The sequence below is a fragment of the Bos mutus genome, chromosome 11 (genome assembly GCF_027580195.1).
Source record: "Bos mutus isolate GX-2022 chromosome 11, NWIPB_WYAK_1.1, whole genome shotgun sequence".
NCBI lineage: Eukaryota > Metazoa > Chordata > Mammalia > Artiodactyla > Bovidae > Bos > Bos mutus.
The window spans coordinates 82,353,365-82,370,580 of NC_091627.1; the positions used below are offsets into that span (position 1 = coordinate 82,353,365).

Below are 17,216 nucleotides of genomic sequence, written 5' to 3' on the forward strand. Positions count from 1 at the left end.
ATACAATCATCTTCTAAAAAACATGGTATAATATTTGAATTCAGTACATGGTTGGGTCTGTGGAGACGAAAGATGTTGTCCTAGAACTTTGTGGATGGGCCTCTGGCCCATCTGCTTGAGGTGCCCTCTGTGGTTCCTATATGAGGCCTCCACTCCTCTTTATCCTGCCTCTTCATCTTTGTCCATCAGGGTTGTCTGTATTGTTGGAGCTGGACAACTTAGGTCAGGGGAGGAAGAGGGAAGAGGTCCTGAAAAGAAGTGAGACTCAGCCATTTATAGGGATCACCCAGCCTACTGTCTTATTAGTTCTCTGCAGCCACGAAATTAAAAGACGCTTGCTCCTTGGAAGAAAAGTTATAATCAACCTAGACAGCATATTAAAAAGCAGAGACGTTACTTTGCCAACAAAGGTCTGTCTAGTCAAAGCTATGGTTTTTCTAGTAGTCATGACAGATGTGAGAGTTGGATTATAAAGAAAGCTGAGTGCCGAAGAATTGATGCTTTTGAACTGTGGTGTTGGAGAAGACTCTTGAGAGTCCCTTGGGCTGCAAGGAGATCCAGGCAGTCCATCCTGAAGGAAATCAGTCCTGAATATTCATTGGAAGGACTGATGTTGAAGCTGAAACTGCAGTACTTTGGCCACCTGATGTGAAGAACTGACTCATGTGAAAAGACCCTGATGCTGGGAAAGATTGAAGGCAGGAGGAGAATGGCATAATAGAGGATGAGACGGTTGGATGGCATCATCTCCTCAGTGGACATGAGTTTAAGCAAGCTCTGGGGGTTGGTGATGGACCGGGAAGCCTGGTGTGCTACAGTCCGTGGGGTCACAAAGAGCCAGACACAACTGAGCAACTGAACTGAACTGATTTTAAATTTGAATAGAAGTCTAGGGTATGAACAACAAAAATAAAAATCTGGTTCAATGAACAGAGGTAACAGAACATCATCAAATACTTTAAGGCAAAGTTGATCCATATTATATGTAGCAATTGATTAACTGTTATCGTATATATTGTATTTGGCTTCCCTAGTGGCTCAGTGGTAAAGAATCTGCTTACCAATGCAGGAGATGCAAGTTCAATCCCTGGGTTGGGAAGATCCCCTGAAGAAGGAAATGGTAACCCACTCCAGTATTCTTGCCTGGAGAATCCCATGGACAGAAGAGCCTGGTGGGCTACAGTCCATGGGGTTGCAAAAGAGTCGGACATGACTTTGCAACCAAACAACAACAAAAAAGGTATTAGGTCAGAAATTTACCTTAGCCATCTATTTGAGGGGCCTGGGTACTCTGGAAAGCATTATGCATAATGATGTAGTATGGTAGGAGAAGCGTGACCTCCACACTCCAGCTTCATCACACCAGCTGCAAGTCTTTGGGATAGATGTTGAACTTCTCTGTGCCTCAGTTTCATTTTCTGCAAAGTGAATGATGTGATAATAATACTTCATAGAGTTGTTGTGAGGGTTAAATGAAATAATGAATGTGAAATGAATTGGAATGGAGTTAGATTCTTTGACCTTACATGCTTTCTGGACCACAGAAGGGTGAGATGCATATAATAAGTCCATGATAATGGGATTCCTTCCGCCTAGGTATAGCATGAAAGAAAGTAGACAAATAATATAAATGTAATGCAAATGACTGAGCGACTTCACTTTCACTCTTCACTTTCATGCCTTGGACAGGGAAATGGCAACCCACTCCAGTGTTCTTGCCTGGAGAATCCCAGGGACGGGGGAGCCTGGTGGGCTGCTGTCTATGGGGTCACACAGAGTCAGACACGACTGAAGCGACTTAGCAGCGGCAATGCAAATGATTAAAAGTGCTATAAAGCAAAATGACTAGGAAAACAAAGAAATGAGATGATTTTTCACTTAGGAGTAATCTGGATGCTTTGGGGAAGGTAGAATGAGTAGATGGAAGGAGAGGTGGAAGGACTTTCTAGGTGGAGGAGGAAGCAAGAACCAGTGCCTGGGGTCTGGAGAACACAGGCTATGTAGGGTAACCTTATTAGTATGGTTTTCCAGGAACAGTCTGTCTGAAAGAGTGTCGGAAAAGAAGTCTAGAGTCCAGTTAGGTTGAGATTGAATGCTGGGTGAATAGTTTGGGTTTTATTGTGTTAAAACATTGGGAGCCATTGAAGTGTTTTATTTGTTGTTCTTAGCAGGTGAGTGACAATGAGGTTCTATGCTTTAGAAAGATGATTCTGGCTCTAGTACATCTGAGGAGTGATAGGGAGGGAGACTGCAATATTCTACAGGACAAATGATGAGGTTGGATGTAGGGGAGGAAGCAGATATGGGAGATGTTGCTGAGGAAGAATCAGCAGAATTTGGCAACTTATCAGATGTAATGACTAAGACTCGGATAGGCCAAGCTTAGATTAGCTTTAAAGTGACTCGGGTGCCTGAATGATCCAGAAGATGGACAGACTAGGGACCTGTGGTGGTTAAATGACTAATTCGTTTCACTTCTGGGTCAGTGGTGGGAAAGGTTAGGGGAAACTGGGCGAAACAGAAAACTGTCACCGGCCCCAGCCCCCTGGATCTGTAACTCTGGACCAGGGATGGGGAGGCGTGGCGCTCATACTGTCCAACTACTCTGGGAGATGAAATATGAGTTTCCAGCCTTCCCATTTCTGTCCAAGGTAGGAATCAAATTCTGGCCCTGTTCAGTCTTCCCTTTGCTCTCCAGAAGCCTGTCTAAGCCCAGAGCTTTGCCCAGCCTTGAGTGGTCTGTGAGCGAGTTGGCTCGGACAGTCAAGGGGAGGATGATTCTTTGGTGTCTGCTGCAGTGCCAGCCCCAGAGTCCCGGCCCCAGGGCAGCCACCAACATCAGGGGGCAGGCATACCTGTCAGCCAGGAGTTGGCATATAGAACTCAAAGAAGTAAATTTTTTTGATTATTATTCTTTTCCCCTTTGGTTCCACTTACCATCATTATCTCATTCTTCAATAAGAATTTCTTGAATGTCTGCCATGCTTAGGGTGAGAACATCATTCTAATAGGAACCAGACATTGCCCTCAAGGACCTTACATTAGACTCTTATGTGCTTGATACCTTTTCCTGTTAGTAGAAAAAGAAGTGCCCTGGGAAAGTTAACAGTTGATCACTGGCATTATTTCTGGCTAGAGCCTGCTGTCTGTTAATTAGTCTCCCTTATTTTATGAACAAGAAACAGGCTCAGAGAGGAGGTCAGGCTCAAGGCAAAACTGGATTTAGAACCCATGTTTTCTAGCTGTGTCTTTTGAAATTCCTCTTTGTCTCTGTGAAGGTGAAAACCCCAGAATAACTTATCACAGAAAGATATTTAGCATAAAATTTATTTCTTTAGAGGGGGGTGTCAAGGATTGGTAATGCTAAGTTTGTTTAATTTATTTTATTTTTGAAATATTTTAATTGATTTTCATTAAAATTGTATTGTACATATTTAAGATATACAATGTGATATTTTAATACATATATATAGTGAAATGATTATCATGACCAATTAAAATATTTGTCACCTCCCATAGTTACCTTTTTCTGTGTGTGTGTGTGTAGTGAGAACACATGAGATCTACTCTCTTAGCAAAATTTAAGTATATAATGCATTATTATTAACTACAGTCACTATGCTTTACAGTAGGTTTCTAAAACGTGCTCATCTTTTAACTGAAAAGTTTGAACCCTTTGATCAATATCTCCCCTTTTCACCCACAACTAGCCTCTGGTAACCTCCATTCTAGTCTCTGTTTCTATGAGTTTAACTTGTTTTTTTTCCTTAGATTCCTAGTATAAGTGAGACTATGCAGTATTTGCAATATTGTCTTTCTCTGTCTATTTTACTTAATGCAATGTCCTCCAGGCTCATCCATGTTGTCCCAAATGGTACAATTTCCTTCTTTTTTAAAGGCTGAATAATATTTTACCTGTGTACCATATTTTCTTTATTCATCTGTCAATACAACTTCACTTGTTTCCAGATCTTGGCTACTGTGAGTGATGCTGTAATGGACAGGGGAGTACAGAAATCCCTTTGAGGTAGTGTTTCATTTCTTTTGGATATATACCCAGACATAAGATAGCTGGATCATATGGGTGTTTCACTTTTTGAGGAATCTCCACATTGTTTTCTGTGATGACTGTAGGAATTTACATTCCCACCAACAATGCCCAAGGATTCCATTTCTCTGCATTCTCTCTAACCCTTATCTTTTGGCTTCTTAATAATAGCTGTCTTAGGGAGCGCAAAGTGCTGTCTCATTGTGGTTTTGACTTTCCTAGCATAAGTTCTCGCTTCTCACTCCCCCTCAATGCACATGGCATGAATGAGACAGAAGTATGAGTTGAAACAGATGAGAAGAGGGGAGCAGTACATTGTGTGGGTGAAGTGGAAATAGTAGAGAATGGCTCTGGATGCAAAGACCCACCCCAGATATGCCACTGAAGCCTGTTGATTGTATCTAGAAGGATGGGCCTAAGAAAATGGTTAACTCTGAGAGTGACCGTGGTAGAAGAACGATTCTTTGTGTTTGTCTTTTGCTGGTCTGTAATTGTTAATTTCCTAGACTAAACACGCTTTGTTTTGTTGTTTTGCTACTTTACATCCCAGGTGGCTAATTGCTAAAAATCCACCCGCCAGTGCAGGAGACACGAGAGACAAGGGTGTGATCCCTGGGTCGGGAACATCCCCTGGAGGAGGGAATGGCAACTCTTTCAAGTATGCTTGTCTGGAGAATCCCATGGACAGAGGAGCCTGGCAGGCTACAGTCCATGAGGTTGCAAACATACATGCAATCCAATCAATCAATCACTCTACATCCACTTTTTCTCTGAGAGAATGCCTCTCTCCCTGGATCTCAGTTCATGCACTTTGGGTAGGAATCACCTCTACCCCTACCTGGCAGCACTGGGGTAAGCATGGATTCAAGCAGGTCATCATATTCTTGGTCACATTCATTGTTTCTGAGATGGACTTGTCCTATTTAGAGCCAGGAAAAATGAAATAGGACATCTTCTGTAACTTCGAGAAGAGAGTCAAGCTCTCTTGATATTGTACTTGAACATGAATACTCTCACTAGGCCCCTCTGTGGGGATGTGAAATACCTCCTTAAAGTTAAAAATTATTAGGAACAAGTTGATAGTTTTGTGAGCTCTATGAAAGAGGATGAGGGAAAATTTAAATCATATTCTGTGAGACAGGCTGAATAACTTCTCAAGTGGAAAATGAGCATTTTCTCTTCGAGTGGATTTCAATATACAAATACCTGGGCAATCCTGGAATGCCCTCAGGGAGTTGGACCAGGGCCTAGCCTGGGTTAGTGCTTAATAGTTTGTTTTAAAGAGATAGTACAAATCCCATTTACCAGTGAGTCTGTCACATAAACTCTGGCACAGATTCTTTATTAAGATTGTTCAATGGAGATGCAGGTTTTTAGTCCATAGGAAATCAGGTCTGTGCCTTAGGGCAATTTCAGAGTTATTTTTTGGGGAAAATATTATGAATTCAAAACTATCTAGCTAGAAAATTTTAATCCTGGAGAAAAGGAGAACGCTGGGATAGCTGAACTTTTCTCTTCAACCCAGATTGCTTCCTGTATCTCTTTTTCATCTTGGTGTCCTTACAGTGCTCAGGTGCCATGGAACCTCCTAGAACCCAAATTATAGTCTTGAAATGCCAGTTTTTATTAAAAGAAACTCAAATTCTTAAGGAAGTGATTAGCCTTAACTCAAGGTCAGCATCTCATCTTAGGTTCTCTAGGAGCAGAGCCTGAAAAAGGGAGTCTGGTGCTTGTGATTCATCAAGAGACTGCCCTTTAGGAAAATCTATGAGGGAGAGAGGGAATTTGGCTAAGGAAGGGGAAGAACTGTAAAGTCTCAGGTAAAGTCTGATCCATTTGTGTGTGGAGGGAGAAGGGCTCTGGGATGCAGATCAGATGCAGTGTCAAAAGACAAGCGCCAGCCTTGGATACCCCTGAATCAGGCAGTGGATTGATGTACACTGTGTGTGGGAGGGCCCATAGTCTATGTTAGGTGACTCCTATCAGCCGAGGACAGTTCTCAGGAGAAGTAGGGTAGCTGTCAGTCATTAGTAGCTGTCCTTATCAACACAGGATGCTAGAACAGAGTACCACAGACTGAGCACCTGATAAACAACAGATATTTATATTTCATAGTTCTGGAGGCTGGATGTCCAAGATCAAAGTACCAGCATAGTTGAATGCTGTTGAGAATCCTTTTCTGATTGCAGACTGCTGGTTTCTCACTGTATCCTTACATGGCAGAGAGCAGGCAGAGAAAGCAAGCTCTCTCATTCCTTTCGTGCTCAGTCATACCTGATTCTTAGTGACCCCATGGACTGTAGCCCACCAGACTCTTCTGTCCATGAGATTTTTCAGGCAAGAATACTGGAGCGGTTTGCCATGACCTCCTCCAGGGCACATTCCTTTTATAAGGGCATTAATCCCATTCATGAGGGTTCCACTTTAATGACCTTATCTAATCCTCATTTCTCCCCACAGACTGTACTTCTTAATATCATTACGCAGGGGATAGGATTTCAACATATGAATATTAGGGGGACACAAAACTTTCAGTTCCTAATAGCAGCCAACACTAACTTCAGCTGTGCGATGCTGTAATAATATAATAGTGTGCACTCAGTTGTGTCAGACTCCTTGTGACCCCATGGACTGTAGCCTACCAGACTCCTCTGTCCATGGGATTTCCCAAGCAAGAATACTTGCCATTTCCTCCTCCAGGGGATCTTCCCACCCCAGGGATCAAACCCTCATCTCTTGTGTCTCCTGCATTGGCAGCAGATTCTATACAGCTAGTGCTACCAGGGAAGCCCTTGGGATGGCTATTGTCGTCGTTGTTCAGTCACTCAGTTGTGTCCGGCTCCTTGTGAGCCCATGGACTGCAGCATGCCAGGCCTCCCTTTCCCTCACCATCTCCCAAACTTTGCCCAAGTTCATGTCCATTGCATGGGTGATGCCATCCAACCATCTCATCCTCTGATGTCCTCTTCTCCTGCCCTCAATCTTTCCCAGCATGAGGGACTTTTCCAATGAGTTGGCTGTTCACATCAGGTGGCCAAAGTATTGGAGCTTCAACTTCAGCATCAGTCCTTCCAATGAGTATTCAGGGTTGATTTCCTTTAAGATTGACTGGTTTGATCTCCTTGCTGTCCACAGGACTCTTAGGAGTCTTTGCCAGCACCACAGTTTGAAGATATCAATTCTTTGACGCTATGCCTTCTTCAGAGTCCAGCTCTCACAACCATATGTGACCACTGGGAAGACCATAGCCTTGACTCTAAGGATCTTTGTTGGCAGAGTGATGTCTCTGCTTTTCAACACACTGTAGATTTGTCATAGCTTTCCTGCCAAGAAGTAGTCATCTTCTGATATGACTGCAGTCACCGTCCACAGTGATTTTAGAGCCCAAGTAGAGGAAATCTGTCACTGCTTCACCTTTCCCCCTTCTGTTTGCCATGAAGTGATGGGGCTGGATGCCATGATCTTAGATTTTTAATATTTATTCTTGAGCCGGCTCTTTCACTTTCTTCCTTCACCCTCATCAAGAGGTTCTTCATTTCCTCTTCACTTTCTGCTGTTAGAGTGATAGAGTTAGAGTGATCTACTGTTAGATCTGCGTATCTAAGGTTGTTGATGTTTCTTCTGCCTCTCTTGATACCAGCTTGTAACTCATCCAGCCTGGCATTTCTCATGGTGTGCTCAGCATATAAGTTAAATAAATAGGGTGACAACAGACAGCCCTGTCATACTCCTTTCTCAATCCAGAACCAATCAGTTGTTTCTTACAGGGTTCTAACTGTTGCTTCTTGACCTGCAAACAGGTTTCTCAGGAGACAGGTAGGATGGTCTGGTGTTCCCATCTCTATGAGAGCTTTTCACAGTTTATTATGATCCACACAGTCAAAGGCTTTAGTGTAGTCAGTGAAACAAAGGTAGATGTTTTACTGGAATTCCCTTGCTTTCTCTATGATACAGTGAATGTTGGCAATTTGATCTCTGGTTCCTCTGCCTTTTCTAAACCCAGCTTGGATGTCTGGAAGTTCTTGGTTCACGTAATGCTAAAGCCTAGTGTGCAAGATTTTAAGCATGACCTTACTAGCATGGGAGATGAGTGCAATTGTCTGATGGTTTGAACATCTTTTAGTACTGCCCTTCTTGGGAACTGGGCTGAGGATCGATCTTTTCCAGTCCTGTGGCCACTGCTGGGTCTTTCAGATTTGCTTACATATTGAGTGCAACAGTTTGATAGCATTGTCTTTTAGGGTTTTGAATAGCTGTACTGGAATTCCATAGCATCTACTAGCTTTATAGACAGCAGTGCTTCCTAATGCCCACTTGACTTCATAGCCATATAAAAGAGATCTGGATGGGGCACCAATAGCATCTCCTCAAGTTAGGAGATATACAGTATGAACTTAGAACAACTTGAATGTAAAGCAAGGAAATTAATGAAACTTACTGCGTTTGTGCTAAAAGAACTCAGGAATCCACTTAAACAGGCTTCCACTAGCCAAAATGAGATTAGTTTCAAACATATAAAATGTTAAAAACCTTGAGTTTATAAAGATTAAACAACAACAACAAATTAGTAACTATTATTACTCGCCTGGTATATAAAGGGAGAGAACCAAGTGTCTGTCCTGCCCTTCCCTGAAGAAATGTATTCAGGTAACCAAATAGTTGATAAAGTTCTTCTTTTAAGAATAATTCCAGATAACAAATTGAGAAGGTCCTATCACTTCATGGGAAATAGATGGGGAAACAGTGTAAGACTTTACTTTTGGGGGGCTCCAAAATCACTGCAGATGGTGCTGCAGCCATGAAATTAAAAGACACTTACTCCTTGGAAGAAAAGTTATGACCAACCTAGATAGCATATTGAAAAGCAGAGACATTACTTTGCCAACAAAGGTCCGCCTAGTCAAGGCTATGGTTTTTCCAGTGGTCATGTATGGATGTGAAAGTTGGACTGTGAAGAAAGCTGAACGCCGAAGAATTGATGCTTTTGAACTGTGGTGTTGGAGAAGACTCTTGAGAGTCCCTTGGACTGCAAGGAGATCCAACCAGTCCATTCTGAAGGAGATCAGCCCTGGGATTTCTTTGGAAGGAATGATGCTAAAGCTGAAACTCCAGTCCTTTGGCCACCTCATGCGAAGAGTTGACTCATTGGAAAAGACTCTGATGCTGGGAGGGATTGGGGGCAGGAGGAGAAGGGGACGACAGAGGATGAGATGGCTGGATGGCATCACTGACTCGATGGACGTGAGTCTGAGTGAACTGTGGGAGTTGGTGATGGACAGGGAGGCCTGGGGTGCTGCGATTCATGGGGTCGCAAAGAGTCGGACACGACTGAACGACTTCACTTTCACTTTTCTACCTCAGATCAGACTCAAATCTAATCAAGCCTCTGGATTCAACTATTAGTTTGCAGAAAGGGACAGAGAGCCATATTAAATGATATTAATAGATTAGCAAAATCTGGAAAGAAGAGAATTCCACAGGACAAATGATCTTATTTCTTTAATAAATGCATTTTTAAAGGAAAATAACAGAGGAAAGCAGAACATATAGGGTAAAAGATTTTAGAGTCTTTCTAGGTGGCACAGTAGTAATGAATATGCCTGCCAATGTAGGAAATGCAAGAGATGCAGGCTCGATTCCTGGGTCAGGAAGATTCCCCTAGAGTAGGAAATGGCAACCCACTCCAGCATTCTTGCCTGGAAAATTCCATGAATAGAGGAGCCTGGCAGGCTACAGTCTTTGGAGTTGCAAAGGGTCAGACATGACTGAGCAGAGAATAGAACAACCAAATGAAATGTGTGTACCTTATCTGGTTCCTAATTTGAGAAAATCAGCTATAACACCACCACCAACAAAAAACATTTATGGGACAATTGGGGAAATTTTAATATTTCCTGGATATTTAATTTATTAATAGTAAGGATTAAGAGATTTTGATTTGTGATGATTATAGTTTTTTTTAGGGAAAAAGTAGTTGTATATTAGAGATTGGTACTGAAATATTTATAGATAAAATGATGTATTTGAGATTTGCTTCACAATAACCCAAGGTAAGAGATATAAATGGAACAATACTGACTGGCTAAAAACTGACAATATTGGAACTGGGTGAAAGATACCTTGAGATTTATAATATTATTATTTTAATTTAGTGTATGTTTGAAATAGTCCATTGTTAAATAAATGAAAATAGATTCCAAAAGGATTATAGTTTTAAATGTGAAAAGCAAAACAGTAAAAATTCTAGAAGATATAATAGAGTATGAATATATGACTTTGAAATAAAAAAAGAAAGCACTAACCATTTAAACTATAAAACAAGAAAAGAGAGCACTAACCATACAAAATTAGGATTCTTTGCTCATTAAAATAAACCATTAGGGAAAATGCAATGGCAAACCATTGAGTAGGAAAATATATTTGAAACATATATTATTAACAAATAACTCATATTGACATAAAACAAAGTACTCCTACAAGTCAATAAATAAAAGTACAATATATAATTAATACAAATCAATAAAGAAAAAAAAGAAAAAACAATTCAAAAGAAACTGGACAAATATTTGAATAGGACTTTTTCAAAAAAGGATATCCAGTGTCGAGTAAAGAATAAAAGTTGCTCAACCTCATTAGTCAAGTAAGAAATGTGAATTTAAATCATAATGGTTAATTTCTTTTATCTTTTTTGGTGGTGATTTAAGTCCTATGGGTTCTGTGTGAACAACTAATAATTTATTCAGAGCTTTTTAAATAAAGTCACTCATGCGACTGATTCATTTTTCCCTTAGAAATTGAGAAATTGCATAATGTAATATTTTTACACACCTACCAGAAATTTGTCGTTGCTGTTGTTTAGTCACTAAATTATGGCTGACTGTTTTGCGACCCCATGGACTGTAGCCTGCCAGACTCCTCTGTCCATGGGGGATTCTCCAAGCAAGAATACTGGAGGGGGTAGCCTATCCCTTCTCCAGGGGATCTTCCTGACCTAGGAGTAGAACCAGGGTTTCCTGCACTGCAGGCGGATTCTTTACCAGCTGAGCTACCAGGGAAGCCCCTGACCATTGATAATTCTTAGCAAAACTGTGAAACAACTGGAACTTTCGCATGCTGCAAGTGGGAAGTATAAATCGGTGCAGGCACCTTAGAAAATTGACAGTGTCTGTAAAAGCTCAATATACATGCATACCCTCTGACCTGGCAGTTCCACTCCCAGGTATATATACCCAACTGCAATGTGTATAAATGTGCACAGAATGTTCAAGAATATTCACAGCAACCTTATTCTTAATCAGAATCAAAGCAGAAAACAACTCGCAAATCCATCAATAGTAGAATGAATAAATAAATTATGGTATATAATACTACATCTTAATAAGTAAGGAATTAATTTTTCATCTTTTCTACATAAAAGCAATAAGACCATAGTTTTTCAAACCTCTACTGAATATTAGTAGATTAGTAATTTACTGGAAGACATTATATATATCCACAAACAATAGCATGACAAAAAATATCCTTTGGACAACAACACAAGGAAACTAACAAAGCCTTTTATTCACTGTAATTTCATCCCTCTGGTTGGGTCCTTTATAGAGGACTTAAGGGTACTTAAAGCAGAAATGGTTTCTTCTTTATTATCATTATTCTTTCTTTTTTATGTCTCCTTGTGCTCAAAAGATTTTGAAAGTAGTAAGCAGAGATTTCCCTTCTCTTATGGTTGTAGAAAGAATTTACTTACTGAGTTTCTGGAGCTCCCTCCCCTGCCCCAGTCTGTTAACAGCTGCTCACTAAGGACAATAAGAATTTGTATTTCGCCATTCTTTCTGGGGAAATTTCTGGAAGGCAGATAGAACTGAGATATTTCAAGCCAGTTCTCAGACACCTACTTGTCTAATATAACCTATTTTAATATTTTGTTCCCATACTTCCAATGTCCTCTTAGGTCTCCCCACTAAAGGGAATCATAGCACTTATCATTTAGCTAAGAGATTATTTATTTAGGGTCTGCTAAGGTCCATGAGGTCTTCACAGGTGGCTCAAGTGGTACAGAATCCATCTGCCAATGCAGGAGATGCAGGAGACGTGGGTTTGATCCCTGGTTTGAGAATATCTGCTGGAAAAGGAAACACAACCCTTTCCAGTGTTCTTGCTGGGAAAATCCCATGGACAGAGGAGCCTGGTGAGCTACATGGGGTTGCAAAGAATCAGACACGACTGAACGACTGAGCACTGAAGGTCCGTGAAGACTGAAATCAGTCTTGTCTATTTCATCCACTGCTGGCTCCTCAGTACCCAGTGAAATATCTCATATGCAGTAGGTGTTGAATGAAATCAGGTTTAATGGAACTACCCCCACCTCCCCAAATCAGGCCAGTTTTATGCTGAAGTTCATAATGAATTTATTCTTATTCTTTATACACAAGTCTAAGAAGCTTGCTTGCCTGGTTTCCAAATTCACAATTGATCAAAAGTCAGATTCAAATGTAAATCAGTTATTTATATCTATATCCATGTCTATATTTCAGGTATTGGGTGGGAAGAGAAATTCCTAGATTTAATACAACCTTGGAAAGAAATCTCTCCTACTATACAAAACCTGTTGACTTGGTTATATTTCTGTGTTGCAATATCAAGCATCTATAGTTTTCACTGTCTTATTATTTCATGCTCATTGTTGAGGATAAACCCTCAATGTCAGTAAGCTTCTGCTAATCCCAACAGTGAAGACCTCAGGATATATCGTGTTTCTGGGGGTAACTACTTACTCAGTGTTTGACTTTCTCTTCACCATCCCTAACATCAGTATCACCTCTTGCTAAGAAAGAATCACAAGCCCAACTCCAGGTCTACTGATCAGAATCTGCATTTTATCAGGACCCTCAGATGATGCATATTTACAGTAGAATCTGAGAAGCATTGCTGGAGACCATCATGAACACTTTTTTAAAAATGTTTTTCTTTGATGCGGACCATTTTTAAAGTCTTTACTGAATTTGGTACACTATTTCGTCTGTTGTTTATGTTTTGGTTTTTTGGCCCTGAAGCATGTGGGATCTTAGCTCTCCTGAACTGGCAGCCCCTGCATTGGAAGTCGAAGTCTTAACCACTGGACTGCCAGGGAGGTCCCTAATGAACACTCTTGATGAGGTTAAAGTTACTGCATTTTGGAAAAGCCCATTTCATCTTAGCAGATTCTTAGAAGAATGATACTGAGCTAAAACCTGACTTTTTATTGCTTTCCATTTGTTCCTGGTTTCACATCCAGGGCCGTATGTCCATTTCATTTTTTTCCCATGACAATTCTTTGAAGATCTCAAGGCAGCCTACCATCCCTGAGGGTTTTCCAGGCCAGTGTCTCTTAGAATTTATGTCAGGGATTATCAGTTTTGTAAAATGTTTTGTGGAAACAAATGGTTCACTGCTACATCAATTGCAACTGTGTGTGATTTTGGAAGCTTTATTTGAAGTTCTGAGAAGTAAGGAAAACATTAATTTGGCTTAATCCATTTTTTCTCAACCTAATTTGTTCAGGAAAACTTTCCTACTCATATAACAACTGGCAGCATCGTCAAGATTTGAAGAAGGAATTTTGGGAAATATGGTTGTCAGCTGGAGCCTCTTCAGCTGCTCTGTGGCAGGCTGAATAATAGTTATCTAGGTTCAAAGGTCAAAGGTTATCTAGGGTCAAATTCCTTAAATCCACAAGTGTTACCTATATGGTAAAAGGGACTTTGCAGATCTGATTAATGATCTTGATATGGGGAGATTATACTGGAGTATCTTGGTGGACCCTAGATGTAATCATAAGCATCTTTATAAGAGGGAGGCAGAGGGAGATTTGAGGATAGATATAGGTAGATTTCCACAATGGAAGCAAGAGATTGGAGTGATATGAGGAAAAGGTCCCTAGCCAAGAAACGAGGTAGGCCTCCAGTAGCTAGAAAATGCAAAGAAATGGATTCTCCCATAGAGACTTTGGAAGGTACTAGTCATGCTGACACTGTTGCTTTAGTCCAGCTGAACTCCTGGACTTCAGCTCTCCAGAATGGTAGAAGAATGTACATTTGTATTGGGTTAAGCCACTGTACGTCAAGGTTGTATATTGTCACCCTGCTTATTTAACTTATATGCAGAGTACATCATGAGAAACGCTGGACTGGAAGAAACACAAGCTGGAATCAAGATTGCTGGGAGAAATATCAATAACCTCAGATACGCAGATGACACCACCTTTATGGCAGAAAGTGAAGAGGAACTCAAAAGCCTCTTGATGAAAGTGAAAGTGGAGAGTGAAAAAGTTGGCTTAAAGCTCAACATTCAGAAAACGAAGATCATGGCATCCGGTCCCATCACTTCATGGGAAATAGATGGGGAAACAGTGGAAACAGTGTCAGACTTTATTTTTCTGGGCTCCAAAATCACTGCAGATGGTGATTGCAGCCATGAAATTAAAAGACGCTTCCTCCTTGGAAGGAAAGTTATGACCACCCTAGATAGCATATTGAAAAGCAGAGACATTACTTTGCCAACGAAGTTCCCTATAGTCAAGGCTATGGTTTTTCCTGTGGTCATGTATGGATGTGAGAGTTGGACTGTGAAGAAGGCTGAGTGCAGAAGAATTGATGCTTTTGAACTGTGGTGTTGGAGAAGACTCTTGAGAGTCCCTTGGACTGCACGGAGATCCAACCAGTCCATTCTGAAGGAGATCAGCCCTGGGATTTCTTTGGAGGGAATGATGCTAAAGCTGAAACTCCAGTCCTTTGGCCACCTCATGAGAAGAGCTGACTCATTGGAAAAGACTCTGATGCTGGGAGGGATTGGGGGCAGGCGGAGAAGGGGATGACAGAGGATGAGATGGCTGGATGGCATCACTGACTTGATGGACGTGAGTCTGAGTGAACTGTGGGAGTTGGTGATGGACAGGGAGGCCTGGCATGCTGCGATTCATGGGGTCACAAAGAGTCAGACACGACTGAGCGACTGAACTGAACTGGAGCCACTGTTTGTAATTTGTAACAGTAGCATAGGAAACTAACACGCTCGTCATATCACTGCCTACTCAAACCCTGCAATGACTCTCAATTACCCTTAGGAAAGAAAAATCCAAGCTCCTCAGTGTGGCCTACAAGTCTGTACCCAATTCCACAAACCCTTAGGCCTGAGCCCTTCTGGTTTCTCTTGTGCATAGTGTTTAAACTGCACTGCTCTTCTTTCTGTTGCTTGAATCTGCCGCATTCAGCCCTGTGTCATGGCCGTGCACTGCTAAGCCCTCTGAGGCATCTGTTGACCTACGTATTACCTGTTCTTCCACTGCTCTGAGAAGAGAGCCCGCATATAGACAGCGCTCAGAACACATTGGTTGTTGAATGTATAGGTGGATAATCAAACATGAATGTGGTTTCGACTTTCTTCGCCATCCTGATTGCTTCCTTTGGATTATGTTCTGGCTGGTTTATGTCTTTAAAATTATGATTCCCAGGGCTGACTCCAATAGTACAGACCTGATCTGACCATTGCCAGGCAAAGCTGAGATATTTCTTGAAAGCTTTAAAGAGCTTATATTTCATTTTTTGTGTCTGAATTATTTTATAATACATTTTTTTTAAAAAGGAGCAAAGTCTGAACCTGTTTTTAAAAACACCAAACTCAGATGGTATTAACACTGACGTCTTCCCCAGACATCCTGTCTAAAGTTGTAAACTACCTTCCACCAACATTCCCTGTCTCTTTTTCTGCTTGATTCTTAATATGCACCCCCTAAGCCCCTACGTATTTTGCTTATTTTTCTTGTTTGGTGTCTGACTCCACTAGAAAATGAATTTTATGTTCATGAGGAGATTGGTATTTTTAAAAAACTGCTGTATTCCCAGTGCCTGAAGACTGAGTACCTCAGAGTAGATGGTCAATAAATGCTTATGAAGTGAACGAACGAGTGAGTCAACCAACCAATTGCATTTATCCAGTCAAATATTGGCTAAAAATTATTTTCAAAATTATTATTCTTTTAAATTATTTCTAGAAAGAAAGACTTTCAAGAAAATTCATTTTCTCTTTTTCCCCAGATTGTATTTCTTCTGTTTCCCCTGCTGTTCTGTGTTGCTAATTAATGGAACGTGAGTGGAGGAGTCAGGCCTCCCTCCCACGTCTGCTCCATTAAACCTCTCTAACCTAATTCTCTCTGCTCTTTACCCTTCTGGCTGTGACATCGATGCCAAGACGACATGGAATGCCATGTGTTGAGGCTGGCAGAGTCTCTATCAGTCTGGGACCCTGTGCAGTTTTATGGAACCAAATAGGAAATGCTTTGAACTGTATTTGAGGGAGAAACTAGACTGCATGTGAGCCTGTTATACATCTTTGGGTGTATTTGAGGCAATAGGTAGTCTACCCTAACAAACAAATGTGCACAAATAAATAGTCTTCACCTATTAAAGCAATTAACACGCAAAAAAGGCTAAGACAGACGAAGGATAGTATTTTCATTATCATCTTTATTTTTCCTGCATCCTATCTTTGAGGTCCATACTTACACATGACAGTTTGAGGAATGGGTTACTGGATAACTAGGTCACCCCTAAAGGATATCCTTAAAACCATTTATTCTCTCTTTGAGGTGGCAGGAAGCAATATCCCTGTTTTAGCATTTCTCCCACATCAGGGTGATTTATGGAAGCCTCTGAATTCTTGAGATTGCAGCAATGTTTGGCCGTTCCCCAGGTGCCAGTACATAGTCTTTAAAGAATCAACCATCTTGCAGTTCCCCTCACATGCACCCTCATTAGCAAAGGCCTGTGTCAGCACTGTGAACCTTAGATGCCTTTGGTGAAAGATCAAATCGATAATCTGGTGTGTTCAGCAAACATAGATGGAGGAGGTTGGAAGCAGAATGGATGATGCCCATTATAGTTGACACGTGCATTCTTTACAACATTACACATGCATGCAATGTATAATCCATGCAATGTATAATCCATGCGTGTTCAGTTGCTTCAGCTGTGTCTGACTCTTTGTGACCCAATGGACCATAGCCTGGCAGTCTCCTCTATCCATGGGAGATTCCCAGCAAGAATACTGGAGTGTGTTGCCATTTCCTCCTCTGGGGATTTTCCCCACCCAGGGGTTGAACCCGTGTCTCCTGCATCTCCTGCATGGCAGGCAGATT

The 17,216-nt window shown here is 41.2% G+C and overlaps 1 long non-coding RNA gene across 1 annotated transcript in view; it reads left to right on the forward strand.

Annotated features, from left to right (window-relative positions):
* Window positions 1-17,216, forward strand: part of LOC138989997 (uncharacterized) — a 113,587-nt gene that overhangs the window by 29,164 nt on the left and 67,207 nt on the right. The window lies entirely within an intron of this gene.